The following is a 20,479-nucleotide window of genomic DNA, read 5'->3' as shown; positions in this document are numbered from 1 at the left end:
TTAGTATGCTTTCAAGATTTGTCATTGCTTTCCTCCCAAGGAGTAAGCATCTTTTAATTTCATGTCTGTAGTGACTATCTGCAGTGAACTTTGAGCCTAAGGATATAAAATCTGACAGTGCTTCCATTTCTTCTCCCTTTGTTTGCTAGGAAATGATAGAACCAATTGCTAAGAAGAGGTTTCTTAATTCCTCTTCACTTTCTGCCATCAGAATAAATATTACTAAATAAATAATTAATAATAATAAAAATGATTGGTATAATTAGTGATAACACTTACATACTGCATTAAGGTTTGCAAAGCACATCATACAGTTTATCTCATGTTATCTTCATAAGAGTCCTACAAAGAAATGCTATTTTCCTCATTTTAGATATGAAGAAACTGAGGCTGGAAACGATGAAATACTTTAACTCAGATCATCCCAATCTGACATTCTATCCCCTGCTATAGCAAAGAACTTATTATAAGAAAGACACTTTGCTAAGCAATGGGGGAAAATAACCCTTAAGCAGACTTTGCCGTAGAGTAATTTACATTCTAATTGATGATATAATATCTGTGTTGCTCAGTAAATACAGTGCATTTGGAAAGTATTTGCATAGCTAAAATTGGGTCAATTTCCATAAAACAAGGGTTCTTAATGTGTTTCTGTTTATATATGTGTACATGCTATGTACCCCTTTGGCAGTCTGGAATAGTATCCAGTTGGCATAATACACCTTGCACTGAGATTCTTTTTGGATGAGAGTTGAAATGATACTCCAGACCTTCTGTGACCTTCTGCAAATCCCTCAACATCACTAGGCCTTGGTCGCTTATTTGTAAAGTGAGAACGTTAATACAACTTACTTCTGAAGATTGTTGTGAGGATGAAGGATTTAATAAAGTTTACAATTCTATGTGAATACTATTATTGTTATTAAATTATTATTAATGAACATGAAAGTCCATAGACTCTAGATTAATAACAGGTCATAAAATATTTTAAAACATTAGTAAACTTGAAAGCCTACATGTCTATTCTATTGTAATTCTAATTTAACATCTAAGGACTCTAAAGAAAAACAATGAGAGACTTTGTATTGCCTTTTTCACTTGTGCTCTCTTAGCAGTTGACCACAACTGTAGATGACCTTGTGTGACCTCAGTTCCATCAATCATATTCCTGAACTGTGGGCAAAATGATATGCCATCATGATATCTCACCATGCATTATAATTTATCCAGAAAATCATATTAGCCCTATCAATTATTTAATTAGGCAATTATGTCACAAAGTTTATCTTCAAGGAATAAAGAAATTTGTGGAATGCAGAATGTATCACCTTGAAAGGGGCCTTCATTAGTCCTGGGTGCAAAATGCCTCCACCTACAAATCTGACCAGTTGGGAGTAAAATAATATTCATCATGAAATGTGGACATATGGTGTAAATTTTTTTAAACTGATATGATTGAATGGAATGGTACCAGTCTTGCTGTAGTGGCAAATGATAGCCTTAGGTCCTAAGAGAGTTACTGTACTTCTAGAAATATCTCCTTTTATTTAGACAAGAGAAGAGTTTGAATCAGTCATCAGAGGCAGAATTGGATAGATATTACATAATGACAGCTTTTTGTTGTTGCTTTATTTCATTTGTTTTTGTTTGTCTGGTTTGGAACTGAGAGCCTTAAAAAGGATTTAGGTCAAATACCTCATTTTATATGGAGGCAAATGAGGAAATGAACATGACTTATTGAAGTTCACACAATCAGTGAGGGATTCTAGATTAGATATAAAGCTCAAAGGCACATTTCATGACCCCTTGTCCAGTCTTATTTTCACTATCTCACTTCCTTGAAAAAATGACTAATATTTCTAGATTATTACAAAGTGTATGATTATTTGTTTATTTACTTTGAGGTCAGAGGGGTCAGGCAAAAATTTTTACAAAGAGGAAAGAAGATTAGATTTGTTCTTCCACAGAGGGCAGACCTAGGAACAATGGGTAGGGTCTGTATAGAGATTGATTCAGATTTGTGGAAAGAAGTCATTCCAAATAATTAAAGGTCTCAAAAAGATGAAAAGAATTCTTTGGAAGCCAGTGGGCCCTGTCTCACTGAAGAGAAGCAAATAAGGTGGTATATGGCCTTTTGTTTAAGATTTAGGGATTTAAAATTTTTGCATCAATATTCATTAGAGAAATTGGTCTATAATTTTCTTTCTCTGTTTTGACTCTGCCTGGTTTGGGTATTAGTACCATATTTGTGTCATAAAAAGAATTTGGTAGGACTCCTTCTTCACCTATTTTCCCAAATAGTCTACAAAGTATAGGAATTAGTTGTTCTTTAAATGTTTGATAGAATTCACCTCTAAAACCATCTGGCCCAGGAGATTTTTTGCTAAGGAGTTCATTGATAGCATGCTCAATTTCTTTTTCTGAGATGGGGTTATTAAGAAATTTTACTTCCTTTTCTGTTAACCTGGGCAGTTTATGTTTTTGTAGATATTCATCCATATCTCTAAGGTTGTCAAATTTATGGGCATACAGTTGGGCAAAATAATTCCTAATTGTTGTTTTGATTTCCTCTTCATTAGAGGTGACCTCATCTTTTTCATTTTTGATACTAGTAATTTCATTTTCTTCTTTTTTTTTAATGAAATTGGCCAAAGGTTTATCAATTTTATTGTTTTTTTCATAAAACCAGCTCTTTGTTTTATTAATTAATTCAATAGTTTTCTTGGTTTCAATTATATTAATCTCTCCTTTGATTTTCAGTATTTATAATTTGGTATTTAATTGGGGGTTTTCAATTTGCTCTTTTTCTAGCTTTTTCAGCTGTATGCCCAGATCATTGATCTCTTTTTCCTTATTTTATTCATGTAGGCATTTAGGGATATAAAACTTCCCCTGAGAACTGCTTTTGCTGCATCCCTTAAGTTTTGGTATGTTGTTTCATTATTGTCATTCTCTTGAATGAAGTTATTAATTGTTTCTCTGATTTGTTCTTTGGCCCACTCATTCTTTAGAATTAAATTATTTAGTTTCCAATTAGTTTTTAGCTTATTTTTCCATGGTTCTTTATTAAAAATGATTCTGATTGCATCATGATCTGAAAAGTATGCTTCAACTACTTCTGCTTTTCTGCACTGGATTGTGAGGTTTTTATGCCCTAGTGCATGGTCGATTTTTGAGTATGTGCCATGTACTTTTGAGAAGAAAGTATATTCCCTTTTATCCCCATTCAGTTTTCTCCAGAGGTCTATCATATGTGCCTTTTCTACAATTCTGTTTACCTTCTTCCCTTTTTTCTTATTTATTTTGAGGTTAGATTTATCAAGTTCAGAAAGGGGGATGTTGAGGTCTCCCAATATTATAGTTTTGCTGACTATTTCTTCCTGTAACTCCCTTAACCTCTCCTCTAAGAATCTGTATGCCTTACCACTTGGTGCATATATGTTAAGCAATGATATTGCTTCATTGTTTATGGTGCCTTTTAGGAGGATGTAGTGTCCTTCCTAATCTCTTTTAATTAAATCTATCTTTACTTTTGCTTTGTCTGAGATTAGGATTGCTACACCTGCTTTTTTTACTTTAGCTGAGGCACAATATATTTTACTCCAGCCTTTTACCTTTACCCTATGTGTATCCCCCTGTTTCAAATGCGTTTCTTGTAAACAGCATATTGTAGGATTATGGTTTTTAATCCATTCTGCTATCTGCTTCTGTTTTATGAGAATGTTCATCCCCTGCACTTTCAGAGTTATGATTTCTATCTGTGTCTTTTTCTCCATCCTATTTCCCCCTGTTTATGCTTTTATTTCTCCCTTTCCCCTTCTCCTCCTCAACAAAACAAAGTTTTGCTTTGACTGCCACCTTCCTCAGTTTACCCTCCCTCTTTATTCCCCTCCCTTATCTTACCGTTTCCCACTTGGTACTTGTCCTCTCCCTTCTGACCACCCCCCTCCCTTTTTCCCCCCTTCCCCTCCCACTTCCTGTAGGACAAGTTAGATTTCTAAACTTATCAGGGTATGTTATTCCCTTCTTGAACTAGATCAGATGACCGTAAAACACAAATACTGCTCTTCTCCCTCCCTTCTTTCCCTCTACTATAATATGTTTTTGTGCCATTGCTTTTGGTGTAATTTACCCTTTTCTACTACCTCCTTACTGCTCCTCTCATAGCCCTCACTTTATATCTCTTACTTATATTTTATATCTTTACATCAGTTAACTTATACAGGCATTCACAACCTATGTATATCCCTTTCAATTGACATAATAGCTGTACCATTCTCAAGACTGACTTATATATGTATATACATATATACACATGCATACATGCGCGTATATATATATATACCCACACATATACACATATACACATATACACACACATATATATATACATATATATGTATAAATATATATATATATGTATACATATATATATACACATACATATAAAACATACATAAGATGATATAATCCCACATAAAGATGAAAACAACCTGCCCTTATTGGTTAATAAGTTTTGTGGGGTTTTCCTCCTGGTTACCTTTTTATGTCTCTCTTGAGTTTTGCATTTGGAGATCAAATTTTCCATTGAGTTCTGGCCTTTTCATCAGGAAGCTCTGGAATTCCCTTATTTCATTGAATGTCCATCGCCTTGCCTGAAAAATTATGCTTAGTTTTGCTGGGTAGTTGATCCTTGGTTGTAGTCCCAGCTCCTTTGCCCTCCAGAATATCATATTCCAATTTCTCCTGTCTTTTAATGTGGAAGCTGAGAGATCCTGTGTGATCCTGACTGTAGTTCCACGATATTTGAATTGCTTCTTTTTGGCTGCTTGCAGTATTTTCTCCTTGAGTTTATAGCTCTGAAATTTGGCTATAATATTTCTTGGTGTTTTCAGTTTGGGATCTCTTTCAGGGGATGATCGGTGAATTCTTTGAATGACTATTTTGCCCTCTCCTTCTAGGACCTCTGGGCAGTTGTCTTTGATAATTTCTTCGAAGATGTTGGTTTGCATTTTCCTGCCTTTACAATGAATTTTTACCTTTGGGCCTCAGGGCTTTCTGTCCCAGCTTTCTTATTCTGGGGGTTGTGAGTCTAGAATTTTAGCCTTCAGTTTCCTGAGGTGTGGGGGAGGGGTCTGGCTCTCTGGCTTCTCACTCCCTATGGGTGCTGTCCAGCACTTGCTTTTCAGCAATGGTCTCAGCTGTTTGTTGTTTGAGCTGATGTCTGGCACTTCCCCTGGGGGAGCAAGATTACATCTGGGCTCCTGTTGTTGACCCCTGCCGACTCTGCCCCTCTGGGACTGATGAACTTCTACTATTTGACCACTGAAGCCCCACTACTTTCTGCTCAGTTCTAGCTTTCTCTATTTTTTTTTCCCGAGGAATTCTCTGGGTGGGGAGGGGAGGGATTAGAGCCCTTTACTTGGCCATTATGTGTCCCAGAAGTTCAAGAAGCCACGTTTAATACGTTTGGGCTGCAAGCCTCAGGATTCGGTATTTCATGGCCAGTGGCATTGCGCTGCCTCTCATCGCTTCCACAGACTGCCCTCCTGTGTTGGGAGTCCTGCGGATCTCCGCCGGTTTTGGGCGCCCAGCTTTCTCTCAGCCCGTCTCCCATGTGGATTTCCCGGCCAGCCGCTTCCGCCTTGGTCTGGAGCAGCTCCACACCAAGCCCTCTCCGAGCCTACCGATTCATGCCTCCAGCTTTTCAGACTCTCCCGGCTCGGAAATTTGCCCCATGCAGACTGCTCGCGGTTTCTGACTCTCCCAAATCTGCTCAAATTCACTTTTTTATAGGAACCTGACAGACCTTGTGAGAGAGCTCCGGTAAGACGCTGCCTACATGCGGCCATCTTGGCTCCGCCTCCTTCCATAACATTTAATTAGGATCAAGAACTTTTGGGGTGAAAATGTCTACCACTTAAGCAGCTTGACATCATCTCTATTAATCACATTCTTTGAATATCATTTAGATCACTGAGATATCCAATGACTAGCCTAGGATCATATAATTCATGTGTTTCAGAAGCAGGACAGAAAGGCTGGTCTCTCTCAAAATTGAATCAGGCCCTTTATTCACTATTTTTTTTACTATATTTCATTCCATTCACTATTCACTGTATTTCATTTGTATTAAAAAAAACAGAAAACAAATAAACACACACAAAAAATTTTCATTTCCCTCAGATCAAACTTGCTTTTAGGTGAGTGGAGATTCTAATAGGCCTGAAATCCCTCCATGCAGATGTCCATTTTGAGCCTTAAGAGTTACACCAATTTACTTATTTTTCACAGCTGAGGGAAAATAACTCAACAATAAGTGGAGTTACTTACTCATGGTCACTGAGGTAATTAGTGGTAGAGCTTAATGAAGACAGTTTTTTTTTTTTCTGACTTCTGAGTCTCTGTAAAGAAAACCAAATTTAGAATCAGCAATCTCATTCAATTCTCTACCTCTCTATATTCAGGTTACAGAGTCTGAGGGGACCTGAGAGGATATCTAGTCTATTTTCTCCACATATAACATCTATTTTAATATCCCTAAATCATTTTTTTCTCATTTATTTATTCATTTATTTATTTATTTATTTATTTATTTATTTATTATTTTTTTTTTTTATTTTTAGTTTACAACACACGGTTCTACATAATTTTGAGATCCAGATTTTCTCCCCTCCGTCCGTCCTCCCTCCCCAAGATGGCATGGAATCTCATATAACTACCATGTATAACTTCGCATTGAATTAATTTATATACTAGTCAAGTTGTGGAAAAGAATTATGACCAATGGGGTGAATCATGAGAAAGAAGAGACAGAACAAAAAAAAAAAAACCCAAAAACAAAAACAAAAGAGAAGAAAAAAGGCGCCCATGAAGTGTGCCTCAATCTGCACTCAAACTTCACATTTCTTTCTCTAGATGAAGATAGCATTCTCCATCGTGAGTCCCCTGGAGTTGTCCTTGCACCTTAGGTTGCTGAGAAGAGCGAAGTATGTCAGCGTTGGTCCTCACAGAATCCATATATCTGTGGTTGTGTACAAGGTTCTCCTGGCTCTGCTCCACTCACTCAGCATTTTGTCGTGTAGGTTTTTCCAGATTGTTACGAAGTCCGTATCATCCCCATTTCTTATGGCACAATAGTATTCCATTACTTTCATATACCACAGCTTGTTCAGCCATTCCCAAATTGATGGGCATCTCTTTGATTTCCATTTCTTGGCTATCACAAAAAGAGCTGCTATAAATATCCTTGTACATATGGGTCCTTTTCCCGCTTGTGTGATTTCTTTGGGATACAACCCTAGAAGTGGCATTGCTGGGTCAAAGGATATGAACATATCTACAGCCCTTTGGGCATAGTTCCAAATTGCTCTCCAAAATGGCTGGATCAGCTCACAACTCCACCAGCAATGTACCAATGTTCTAATTTTCCCACATCCTCTCCAGCATTTGTTATCCTCTTGTTTTGTTATTTTAGCCAATCTGACAGGAGAGATGTGGTATCTAAGAGTTGTTTTGATTTGCATTTCTCTAATCAGTAGCGATCCAGAGCATTTTTTCATATGCCTATAGATAGCTTTAATTTCTTCCTCTGAAAACTGCCTGTTCATATCCTTTGACCATTTCTCAATTGGGGAATGGCTTTTATTCCTATATATTTGGCTCAGTTCCCTGTATATTTTAGAAATGAGGCCTTTACCAGAGATACTAGTTGCAAAGATTTTCTCCCAATTTTCTGCTTCCCTCCTAATTCTTGTTGCATTGGCTTTTTTTGTACAAAAACCTTTCAATTTAACAAAATCAAAATTATCTATTTTGCATTTTGTAATGCTCTCTATCTCTTGTTCGGTCATGAATTCTTTGCTTTTCCATAAATCTGATAAGTAAACTATTCCTTGCTTTCCCAAATTACTTAGAGTATCAGATTTTACTCCTAGATCATGAACACATTTTGACTTTATTTTGGTGTATGGTGTGAGATATTGGTCTATGCCCAGTTTCTGCCCTACCATTTTCCAATTTTCCCAACAGTTTTTGTGAAATAGTGAATTATTAGCCCAGAAGCTGGCCTCTTTAGGTTTATCAAAGAGTAGATTGCTAAACTTGTTGATTTCTCCTACTTGTGTGCCTATCCTATTCCACTGATCCACACCCCTATTTCTTAACCAGTACCAGGCAGTTTTGATGACTGCTGCTCTGCAGTACAGTTTAATATCTGGTATCTAGACTCACAAGCCCCAGAATAAGAAAGCTGGGACAGAGAGGCCAAAGCTAGAAATTCGCGGTAAAGCCAGCAAAGGCAAACCAACATGAAGAAGAACACAAAAAGACCGAGGACAATAGATTCTTTTTATGGAGACAGGCAGGATCAAAATACCAATACAGAAGAGGATGGTAATGACACTATAGATGTGTCTGATACCTCAAAAGGTAACGTGAACTGCTCTCCAGCCCAAAAAGCACTGCTGGAAGAACTAAAGGAGGATTTTAAAAACCAAATTAAGGAACTAAAAGAAAATATGGAAAAAAAAAAAAAGATTGGCAAAATGGCTACGGAGATTCAGAATCGAGAGAGAGAAAATGACACCCTGAGAGGTAAAATCAACCAATTGGAAAAGGAGACTCAAAAGCAAAATGAAAACACTAACTCATTAAAAATTAGACTTGATCAAGTGGAAGCTAATGAATCTATGAGGCAACAAGAAGTAGTAAAACAAAATGTAAAGAATGAAAAAAATAGAAAAAAAAGGGAAATATCTGATTGGCAAAACAACTGACCTGGAAAATAGATCCAGGAGAGACAATTTAAGATTTATTGGTCTACTGGAAATCCATGATGAAAAAAGAGCCTTGACAGTATCTTCGAAGAAATTATCAAAGACAACTTCCCAGAGGTCCTAGAACCAGAGGGCAAAATAGTCATTGAAAGAATTCACCGATCACCCCCTGAAAGAGATCCCAAACTGAAAACACCAGGAAATATTATAGCCAAATTTCAGAGCTATAAACTCAAGGAGAAAATACTGCAAGCGGCCAAAAAGAAGCAATTCAAATATCGTGGAACTACAGTCAGGTTCACGCAGGATCTCTCAGCTTCCACATTAAAAGACAGGAGAAATTGGAATATCATATTCCGAAGGGCAAAGGACCTTGGACTACAACAAAGGATCAACTACCCAGCAAAACTAAGCCTAATTTTCCAGGCAAGGTGATGGTCATTCAATGAAATAAGGGAATTCCAGAGCTTCCTGATGAAAAAGCCAGAACTCAATGGAAAATTTGATCTCCAAATGCAAAACTCAAGAGAGACATAAAAAGGTAACCAGGGGGAAAACCCCACAAAACTTATTAACCAATAAGGGCAGGTTGTTTTCATCTTTATGTGGGATTATATCATCTTATGTATGTTTTATATGTATGTGTATATATATATGTATACATATATATATATGTATATATATATATATGTGTGTGTGTATATGTGTATATGTGTGTGTGTATATATATATGCACATGTATGCATGTGTATATATGTATATACATATATAAGTCAGTCTTGAGAATGGTACAGCTATTATGTCAATTGAAAGGGATATACATAGGTTGTGAATGCCTGTATAAATTAACTGATGTAAAGATATAAAATAAAAGTAAGAGATATACATGGAGGGCTATGAGCGAAGCAGTAAGGAGGTACTAGAAAAGGGTAAATTTACAGCAAATTAAGTGGCACAAAAACATATTATAGTAGAGGGAAAGAAGGGAGGGAGAAGAGCAGTATTTGTGTTTTACGGTCATCTGATCTAGTTCAAGAAGGGAATAACATACCCTGATAAGTTTAGAAATCTAACTTGTCCTACAGGAAGTAGGAGGGGAAGGGGGGAAAAAGGGAAGGTGGTGGTCAGAAGGGTGAGGAGAAGTAGCAAGTGGCAAATGGTAAGATAAGGGAGGGGAATAAAGAGGGACAGTTATGGGAGGAAGGCAGCGGTCAAAAGCAAAACTTTGTTGAGGAGGAGAAGGGGTAAGGGAGAAATAAAAGCATAGCAGGGGGAATTGGGATGGAGGAAAAGACACAGATAGAAATCATAACCCTGTACGTGCAGGGGATGAACATTCTCACAAAACAGAAGCAGACAGCAGAATGGATTAAAAACCATAATCCTACAATATGCTGTCTACAAGAAACGCATCTGAAACAGGGGGATACACATAGGGTTAAGGTAAAAAGCTGGAGTAAAATATATTGTGCCTCAGCTAAAGTAAAAAAAGCAGGTGTAGCAATCCTAATCTCAGACAAAGCAAAAGTAAAGATAGATCTAATTAAAAGAGATAAGGAAGGACATTATATCCTGCTAAAAGGCACCATAAACAATGAAGAAATATCATTGCTTAACATATATGCACCAAGTGGTAAGGCTTACAAATTCTTAGAGGAGAGGTTAAGGGAGTTACAGGAAGAAATAGACAGCAAAACTATAATATTGGGAGACCTCAACCTCCCCCTTTCTGAACTTGATAAATCTAACCTCAAAATAAATAAGAAAATAGTTAAGGAGGTAAACAGAATTTTAGAAAAGGCACATATGATAGATCTCTGGAGAAAACTGAATGGGGATAAAAGGGAATACACTTTCTACTCAAAAGTACATGGCCCATACTCAAAAATTGACCATGTACTAGGGCATAAAAACCTTACAATCCAGTGCAGAAAAGCAGAAGTAGTCAATGCATCCTTCTCAGATCATGATGCAATCAGAATCATTTTTAATAAAGAACCATGGAAAAATAAGCTAAAAACTAATTGGAAACTAAATAACTTAATTCTAAAGAATGAGTGGGCCAAAGAACAAATCAGAAAAACAATTAATAACTTCATTCAAGAGAATGACAATAATGAAACAACATACCAAAACTTATGGGATGCAGCAAAAGCAGTTCTTAGGGGAAGTTTTATATCCCTAAATGTCTACATGAATAATATAGGGAAAAAGGAGATCAATGATCTGGGCATACAGCTGAAAAAGCTAGAAAAAGAGCAAATTGAAAACCCCCAATTAAATACCAAATTAGAAATACTGAAAATCAAAGGAGAGATTAATAAAATTGAAACCAAGAAAACTACTGAATTAATAAATGAAACAAAGAGCTGGTTTTATGAAAAATACAACAAAATTGATAAACCTTTGGCCAATTTCATTAAAAAAAAATAAAGAAGAAAATCAAATTACCAGTATAAAAAATGAAAAGGGTGAGGTCACCTCTAATGAAGAGGAAATCAAAACAATAATTAGGAATTATTTTGCCCAACTGTATGCCCATAAATTTGACAACTCTAGAGATATGGATGAATATCTACAAAAACATAAACTGCCCAGGCTAACAGAGAAGGAAGTGAAATTTCTTAATAACCCCGTATCAGAAAAAGAAATTGAGCAGGCCATCAACGAACTCCCTAGGAAAAAATCTCCAGGGCCAGATGGTTTTACATGTGAATTCTATTAAACATTTAAAGAACAACTAATTCCAATACTTTGTAGACTATTTGGGAAAATAGGTGAAGAAGGAGTCCTACCAAATTCTTTTTATGACACAAATATGGTACTAATACCCAAACCAGGCAGAGTCAAAACAGAGAAAGAAAATTATAGACCAATTTCTCTAATGAATATTGATGCAAAAATTTTAAATAACATATTAGCAAAAAGATTGCAGCAACTCATTATGAGAATAATACACTATGACCAGCTGGATTTATTACAGGAATGCAAGGCTGGTTCAATATTAGGAAAACTATTAGCATAATTGACTATATCAACAACAAAACTAGCCGAAACCATATGATCTTCTCAACAGACGCAGAAAAAGCCTTTGACAAAGTACAACACCCATTCCTATTAAAAACACTACAAAGCATAGGAATAAGTGGAACCTTCCTTAAAATTATAAATAGCATCTACCTAAAACCATCGACAAGCATTATTTGTAATGCGGATAAACTAGATGCATTCCCAATAAGATCAGGGGTGAAACAAGGGTGGCCATTATCACCCCTATTTTTCAATTTGGTTCTAGAAACATTAGCTGTAGCAATAAGAGAAGAAAAAGAAATTGAGGGAATTGGAATAGGAAAAGAAGAAACTAAATTATCACTTTTTGCAGATGATATGATGATTCCTTTAGAGAATCCAAGAGAATCAAGTAAAAAACTACTTGAAATAATAAACAACTTTAGCAAAGTTGCAGGATATAAAATAAACCCACATAAATCCTCAGCATTCCTATACATTACTGACAAAGCCCAACAGCAACAGATAGAAAGAGAAATTCCATTCAAAGTTACTGTAGGTACTATAAAATATTTGGGAGTGTATTTGCCAAGACAAACCCAGGGCCTATATGAACATAACTATGACACACTTTTCACGCGAATAAAATCAGATCTAAATAAATTGAAAAATATCAGTTGCTCATGGTTAGGCCGAGCTAATATAATAAAAATGACAATTTTAACTAAATTAATCTATCTATTCAGTGCCATGCCAATTGAACTACCAAAAAATTATTTTACTGAGCTGGACAAAATAATAACAAAATTCATCTGGAAAAACAAGAGGTCTAGAATATCTAGGGTATTAATGAAAAGACATACTAGAGAAGGTGGCTTAGCCATATCTGATATTAAACTGTACTACAGAGCAGCAGTCATCAAAACTGCCTGGTACTGGTTAAGAAATAGGGGTGTGGATCAGTGGAATAGGATAAGTACACAAGAAGGAGAAATCAACGAGTTTAGCAATCTACTCTTTGATAAACCCAAAGAGGCCAGTTTCTGGGCTAATAATTCACTATTTCATAAATATTGTTGGGAAAATTGGAAAATGGTAGGGCAGAAACTGGGCATAGACCAATATCTTACACTATATACCAAAATAAAGTCAAAATGGTTCATGATTTAGGAGTAAAATCTGATACTCTAAGTAATTTGGGAAAGCAAGGAATAGTTTACTTATCAGATTTATGGAAAAGTAAAGAATTCATGACCTAACAAGAGATAGAGAGCATCACAAAATGGAAAATGGATAATTTTGATTATGTCAAATTGAAAGGTTTTTGTACAAAAAAAGACAATACAACAGAGATTAGGAGGGAAGCAGAAAATTGGGAGAAAATCTTTGCAACTAGTATCTCTGATAAAGGCCTCATATCTAAAATATACAGGGAACTGAGCCAAATATATAGGAATACAAGTCATTCCCAATTGAGAAATGGTCAAAGGATATGAACAGGTAGTTTTCAGAGTAAGAAATTAAAGCTATCTATAGGCATATGAAAAAATGTTCTGGATCACTACTGATTAGAGAAATGCAAATCAAAACAACTCTTAGATACCACATCTCTCCTGTCAGATTGGCTAAAATAACAAAACAGGAAAATGATGAATGCTGGAAAGGATGTGGGGAAATTGGAATATTGTTGCATTGCTGGTGGAGTTGTGAGCTGATCCAGCCATTTTGGAGAGCAGTTTGGAACTATGCCCAAAGGGCTATAGAAATGTTCATACCCTTTGACCCAGCAATACCACTTCTAGGGTTGTATCCCAAAGAAATCACACAAGAGGGAAAGGGACCCATATGTACAAAAGTATTTATAGCGGCTCTCTTTGTGGTAGCCAAGAATCGGAAATCAAAGGGATGCCCATCAATTGGGGAATGGCTGAACAAGCTGTGGTATATGAAGATGATGGAATACTATGGTGCCATAAGAAATGGGGATGATGCAGACTTCGTAACAACCTGGAAAAACCTACACGACAAAATGCTGAGTGAGTGGAGCAGAGCCAGGAGAACCTTGTACACAACCACAGATATATGGATTCTGTGAGGACCAACCCTGACATACTTCGCTCTTCTCAGCAACCTAAGGTGCAAGGACAACTCCAGGGCACTTACGATGGAGAATGCTATCTTCATCCAGAGAAAGAAATATGAAGTTTGAACATAGATTGAGGCGTACTACATGCTAACTTTTTTTTGCTTCTCTTTTGTTTTTGTTTTTGGGTTTTTTTGTTTGGTTTTATTTTTTTTTTTTGGTTCTGTTTCTTCTTTCTCATGAGTCATTCCATTGGTCATAATTCTTCTCCACAACTTGACTAGTGTATAAATTAATTCAATGCGAAGTTATACATGGTAGTTATATGAGATTCCAGGCCGTCTTGGGAAGGGAGGGGGGAGGAAGGGGAGAAAATCTGGAACTCAAAACTATGTAGAACCATGAAATAAATAAATTAAAGAAAATAAATGTTATGTAGATGCTATGTAAATGCTTCCCTTTCATGCTACTTCTCCTGCAAGTCATAAGATATTAAAAATTTAGCACCTAATTCATTCCTCTGTACGAAAGAATTTATCAGAACCTTTCTGATAGTCAAACTTGACAAGGAGGTAGAGGGCAAAAATATGAAAGTACTAGATATATGAAAGGAATATGGAGAAAATTTGATCCATATGGTCAAATATGCCTAAAAATAGGGCTTAGGTTATGGTAGGCCAGTTTCCCATTCATCCCTATTATTTATCAGCTCATTTGCATTCCAACCATTCTGGAGAGCAATTTGGAACTATGCCAAAAGTACCATAAGACTTTGTTTGCCCTTTGACCCATCAATACTGCTACTAGACCTATACCCCAAGGAGATCAAAGGAAAAGGACTAACATGTACAGAATTATTTATAGCAGCTATTTTTGTGGTGGCAAAGAATTTGAGACTGAAGACGTCCTCATCAACTGAGAAATAACAGATCAAGTTGTTATATATTCATGTCATGAAATATTATAATTCTATAAAAATAATGAAGAGGAGGGTTTCTGAAAACCTGGGAAGACTTACATGAGCTGAGGCAAAGTGAAGCATTCAGAATCTGGAAAATAATCTACACAGTAGCAACAAGATTGTAAAAATAATCAACCATGAAACACTTAGTAATAGATCAATAGACTGATCCACCACAACTCTAAAGTACCCATGATATAAAACACTATCCACCTCCAGATAGAGAAATGGTGGACTCAGAGAGTAGATTAAAACTTTATTTCCCTTATTATTTTGCTTTTATGTTTGTTTGGTTTTTGGAAGATGGTTAATGCGAAAATGTTTTGCATCACTTATTTGTATAATGAGTATTGTATTTCTTGCCTTCTCTATTGGTGGGGAAGGAATTGGAGGGAGGGAGAGAATTTGGAACTAAAAATAAAAGCAAAATTTAAAAATACACTTACAGTTATCCCTTCCAGCTTGCAAAGTCTAGGGGCACGGCACCCTCACAATCTAGAAAATCCACATAAAATTTTTTGCCTTTCTCTTCCTACCAGAGAAGGTCTGATTTTTTTAATGGATTGTTTATGGTACCTTATTATAAAACTGGGATTAAGCAATTGGTCATAGGCATTGTATCATCTGCTGGACTTCACATGTTATCTGTGGCTTCTACATAAATTCCCCCAGATTTCCATTTCACTTCTTATGCTGACCCAGAATATATTGAAAGCCTGATGGGGAAAGCCATGATGTAGAAGTGTAATATCATCTAAGTTGGGTGTCTTTGACTGAGCCTTACTAGGTGCTAAACCCCAGGCCCCAACCCCCTATCTATTAGGTGCTAAGCCTATGTGGGTGTGAATTGGTAACTAAGGTGGGGCTCCAGGTGAGGCCAATGAAGGGAGGTGCTAACTCTAGAGCCAATAGTAGGAGTCTAAGTTCTGGTTGCTCAGATGACATTTGATGACATCTAAAACTGTATAAAAAGAGAGAACAGAGCTGTTTGCTTAAGGCTCTCATTCCTGAAGGTGCAGGACTCTGGGCAGCCACTGTAAGGGCCTTCTGGCTGAACTCAGATGTTGATGGTTCTCTTGGTAACTATGAATTGTATTTAGTCTATTGATGTTTGTAATTTCTTTGCATTTGTTCTGAAGTTCAGGGTGCTGGCTTTTCCCCCTGAACTAAGTGAATGATACTTGTATGCTGGATTAAACTGAGATTGTTAACCCCTTAACGTTGTTTTCCTTAGTCAAGTAGATCAGAAGAACCTGGGCTTGCAGCATTCTGTCAGCTGGTTGTTGTTGTTTTACACCCTCCCTGGATTGTTGCAACAAGAAGGGATATCCGTATTGGGTGAGGCAGCCACAGCATTTGCAGCCTGGCTTCTGATGGATATGGAGTAGCACCAGGATAAATGCTGAGGCAAGAAGCCAACCTCGGCATGTTGGGTCCCATGTGAAGTGACCAGGAAGGGCCACTGTGGTACAGTGGCCGATATGGGGGGATGTCACACTATTTGTCCCAGGTAAATGCGCAGGTGTCATCTGTGATGAAGCCAGGGGCAAGAATGATGAAACTGTTCAAAAAAGGAAGTACTTCACATGGGAGGAGGAGCATGGAATCTTTGCCCCTAATAGCAGATCCAGGTGTTTGCAGATAGAACACATAAGACATTCCTAGTGATGTCAGGCTCATTAGTCTCAAAAGTTCTCAAGAGAGTCAACTGGCCCAGCTGCTAATGCTAGGAAACTGCTTGTCTGTCCTACCAGCTCAGGGGCATCAAGAATTAGTGGCCCAGCACTGACCTCAAGTTCAGCCTCTGCCTCGAACACCCCTGGGGAGATGAGCATCAGTAAACACAACACCCAAGCACAGACACCCTTGGCAGCCCCCATCATTCTCACACTTTCACTCACCTCTCCTGAGACAGCACTTCCATCGTCTTCCCATGCCAAGGCCTGTGCGTGCAGGTGCAGGTGCCTGACTTAGAGGAAAATTTTGAGACCCTGAGGGTAAAATGTGCAGAGGACAAGGCTAAGCTAAAAGAACCCAAGGAGCACATGATCGAGTGGGAGGAAATGCAGGAATAGAAGAGCAAGATACAAGAGAAGCAGTTGTAACAGCAGTGGAAGCTCAAAGAGCCCTGGGAGAACCAGATGATGCCTCAGAGGCAAAAGAATGCTACATGGAGGAGATGGCTGATATGGCAGATGCTGTGAAAATGGCCACTTAACAAGGATTGGCTGAGGAGCAGGCAGAGTCCTTGCAGCAGGATGGGGAGTCTTTGATGGAATGTGTGGAGCTCACAACTTACCTCGAGATCCTCAAGGCTTAAACTTAGGAGAAGGATTCTGATGGGTCTGCATCCAGTCACCACCTCACCAGGTGGAGGAGCAGAGTGACCATCTGAAGGATGCCTTGGTGAAATGGTGAGACCTCTCGTCCTCAGAAAATCAGGAGCATATCAAACTTCAGAACCCATGGAGAAGAAGAATGTAGAGCTGGAAGCACTGCGTCCTCCCCAGAAGCACCAACAGGCATAGATGGGTCAGGCTGAGTATGCCATAGATGAGCTCAAGAAGTAAGTGGATCCAAGCCTGGAAGCAAAATAGGTCATACAGACACTGACAGACAGGAACCTGAAGGTGGAGGAGAAAGTTTGGAAGCTGCGGGAGACTGGAAGACCTTGAATTTGTGAATGAGATGAATAATGAGAAATCCCAGGAGACATAGCTTAAGCTTCAGGGGCAGCTGGATGGGGCACATTCAATCCAAATGAGAGGCCCAAAAATCTTGAAGAGCCTACTTAAGAGAGAATTGTTGACTAAGAATACACTATAAAGAGATGCTGACAGCTGCCTGTGCATCTAGAGAATATTAATCTGGAACTGAAAAATCAGCAAGAGACCTCGGTGGGGAGGCAAAAGCAGCTGCCCCCTGAGACCTTTGACAACAAGATGAAGTTTGCTGAGACCAACAGCCACACCAAGGCTATTGAGATGGAGTGGAGTCAAATGGAAGTGGCTCAGGCCAGTTGGTACTTACTTGTGACCTTTGTACCTGCCAGCTTTTTCAGTATTGGTGGAGATCTTGACGGTGTCCTTGTTCTGCTGCTCACCCACTCCCCAACCTGGCTTGTAAGACAGAGCTAATAAGAAAGCAATCAGAGGAGAGATTTAATTTGAGTGAGAACTGTGCAGAGTGATCAGGATTTCAAGGACCTTCCAGGAGGCAACTCAGCCTTACTGCTAGCCTGGTATGCTCACTGAGCCTCCTGCAGGCCAATCTACACTGATATGAGCATGTCATGGCTCAGTGCCATATGGATGGCCATGAGAAGGCTGTCAGCATCTACCCTGAGATGAATACTCATGAGTATTGCATGTACTTCCTCACTGAGCTTCTGTACAAGGACACAATGGCCAACATAGAATGTACTATGCAACTGACTGACCATATCAAGAAATCTAGAGTGTACTGGACTGCATGGCTGAGGAGGTGGGAAGGCTTCATGTCTTTCTACAGTGTGAATAGAGGCCTCAGACTTGTACTTCCTGCTCTGGGACCGGGAAATATCCTGTACTGACATCTGGTAGTTCTGTAGGAAAATCCAAAGATGGAAGCCAGGGACAGATGCTCCTGGGATCACAGTTGCTCTTGGTTTGGGGCCTCAGGTGTCAGATACACTTCTAGATTGTCAAAAGCATCTGACCTGGGTGGGGGCTGTGTGTGAGACAGGAGGTAGCTGATGCTGCTGCAAATCTCATTGCTTACCTAGCTGAGAATGGGGTTCTGTCCTCAGGAAGTCTGGAAATGTTGGCCTTCAAGGCAGGGGAGTGGTTCTATGGGAACCCTATGCAGCAACCCCTATGAGTGCCTTCAACATTCATCCAGTATCTTCATTGCCACCATGAACAAGTTGGCCACAGGCATGCAGGAGGTGGAATATGATTCAGAGAAGCCCCCAGGCAAGATTTCCCCTGCTGAACTTCAGGCTGCAGTCCTTCCTGTGGAGATCACTGATGCTGAGGGGCTGTGGCTGAAGCCAGAGGATTGGGACACGACCATTAAAAAAAATTGAAGAAACTACTGAAAATCAAGGGGGACAAGTGAGTGAGATCAATGTGTGACTGAACTTCCTGGAGAAGAAGCTAGACAGCACACTCGATGACACATGTGACAGAATCAAAATACTGCAGAGTCAATTGGTGGAAACCTAGACCCTGCTGCAGAAGGAGAAAGAGTTTGAGAAGACAGTAGATGCCCTTCAGGCAGACATTAACCAACTGAAGTCTGAGAAAATGGGATGGAATAGCCAGTCTGAAAGGGTTATTGAGGGGCCGAGGAGAGCACCCCTTTGGGTATCACTGGTGAGTAGCAGTGAGTAGGTAGGTGCTAGACAGCAGGATGTGGGTAATTTTTCTGGCCCTGGGCCAGTGAAGGACTGCTCACTCATGCTGTAGCAGATTTCACCCATGAGACTGCACATGTCCCAGCTCTGGCATGAGAACAACACTCTCAAGGGAGCCCAGATGAAGACAACGGTGGCAACTTTGGCTACCCTGCATGGATCCAAGCTGTCACCACAGGATGGGAGGATCCAGAGAGCAAACTAGCAGCTGGAGTTTTGTACCAGAAAATGAGCCAGCTGCTGGACACACTTGATCGGTTCAGCACATGCACTGTGTGGGAGAAAGCGCAAGGTCTAGCAAAGGTGAAAAGACCATTAGGGCCCAGCATCTGGAACAGCTTGATTAGCTCTGATCCCTGAGTGACACAAACTACGAACTGCAAAATGAGGCAATGAAGATGACTATCAGTGCCCTAGAGCCACTGTCCCCACTGACTTTAACACTTTCCCCTCACCAGCCTTCCTTAGGTCCACAGAAGAGAAATAAGAAGATACTGTATATGTGCACAAAGTGACCTTCCCCTCTCAGGTAGCAGCACTATCTGATGCTGACCCATGCACAAAAGCTCCATGGCCACCTCATCTCCTAGCTTGATCTACTTCACTCTATTCCATTTCATGTTTTTCTGACACCTGAGGGTTCTGCCTGCTGCCACCTCATTTCTCCCTCCCATGGACCATTCCTGGATGAGAATATAATTACTTGTGTAAAGCCATAATGCTAACCCTCTCCTAGCCTCTACTTTTGGCTTCTGCAGAGCTTGGACTTAGCTACTACCCCCTTCATGGTTGGGGGGCCGGGTTGGCCTGACCTAGGGAGAAGTGCTCAGCCCCAGGATGAAACATCAGTTCCTTAATAATGCAGCTTGTTCCTAAAAAGAATATACTTGTCGAGTATTTGCTACATGTAAGACATCATTCATTGTTCAGGTTTACAAACATGGGGGAAAGAAAAAAGGTTCTTGCCCTCACATGAGTTATTAAAGTGAGTAATTACTGAAGTTGTTGTCTAGATTCAAAGCACATATGCAACAGTAACTGGCTGTGAGGCCATGGATAAATTACATAATCTCTTTGAGCTTCAATTTCCTGATCTTTTTTTTTTTTTTTTAGGAGAGCAAAGTAAATTTATTCTACAAACCTTGCAAGATTTGGGCACACCTCCATACTGGAGGAGGTGAGGTAAAACGGAACCTGCCTTAATTTATAGTCTTAATGAAAAGATTCCCCACCCACCTCTATCCCTTCTCACC

The 20,479-nt window shown here is 38.9% G+C and overlaps 1 pseudogene; it reads left to right on the top strand.

The window, feature by feature from the left end:
- Nucleotides 1-19,816, top strand: part of LOC118829434 — a 73,747-nt pseudogene extending 53,931 nt beyond the window's left edge.
- The last annotated feature ends 663 nt before the right edge of the window (nt 19,817-20,479 follow it).

Source organism: Trichosurus vulpecula, chromosome 8, assembly GCF_011100635.1.
Source record: "Trichosurus vulpecula isolate mTriVul1 chromosome 8, mTriVul1.pri, whole genome shotgun sequence".
Taxonomy (NCBI): domain Eukaryota; kingdom Metazoa; phylum Chordata; class Mammalia; order Diprotodontia; family Phalangeridae; genus Trichosurus; species Trichosurus vulpecula.
This window is presented reverse-complemented; position numbering and strand designations above follow the sequence as displayed.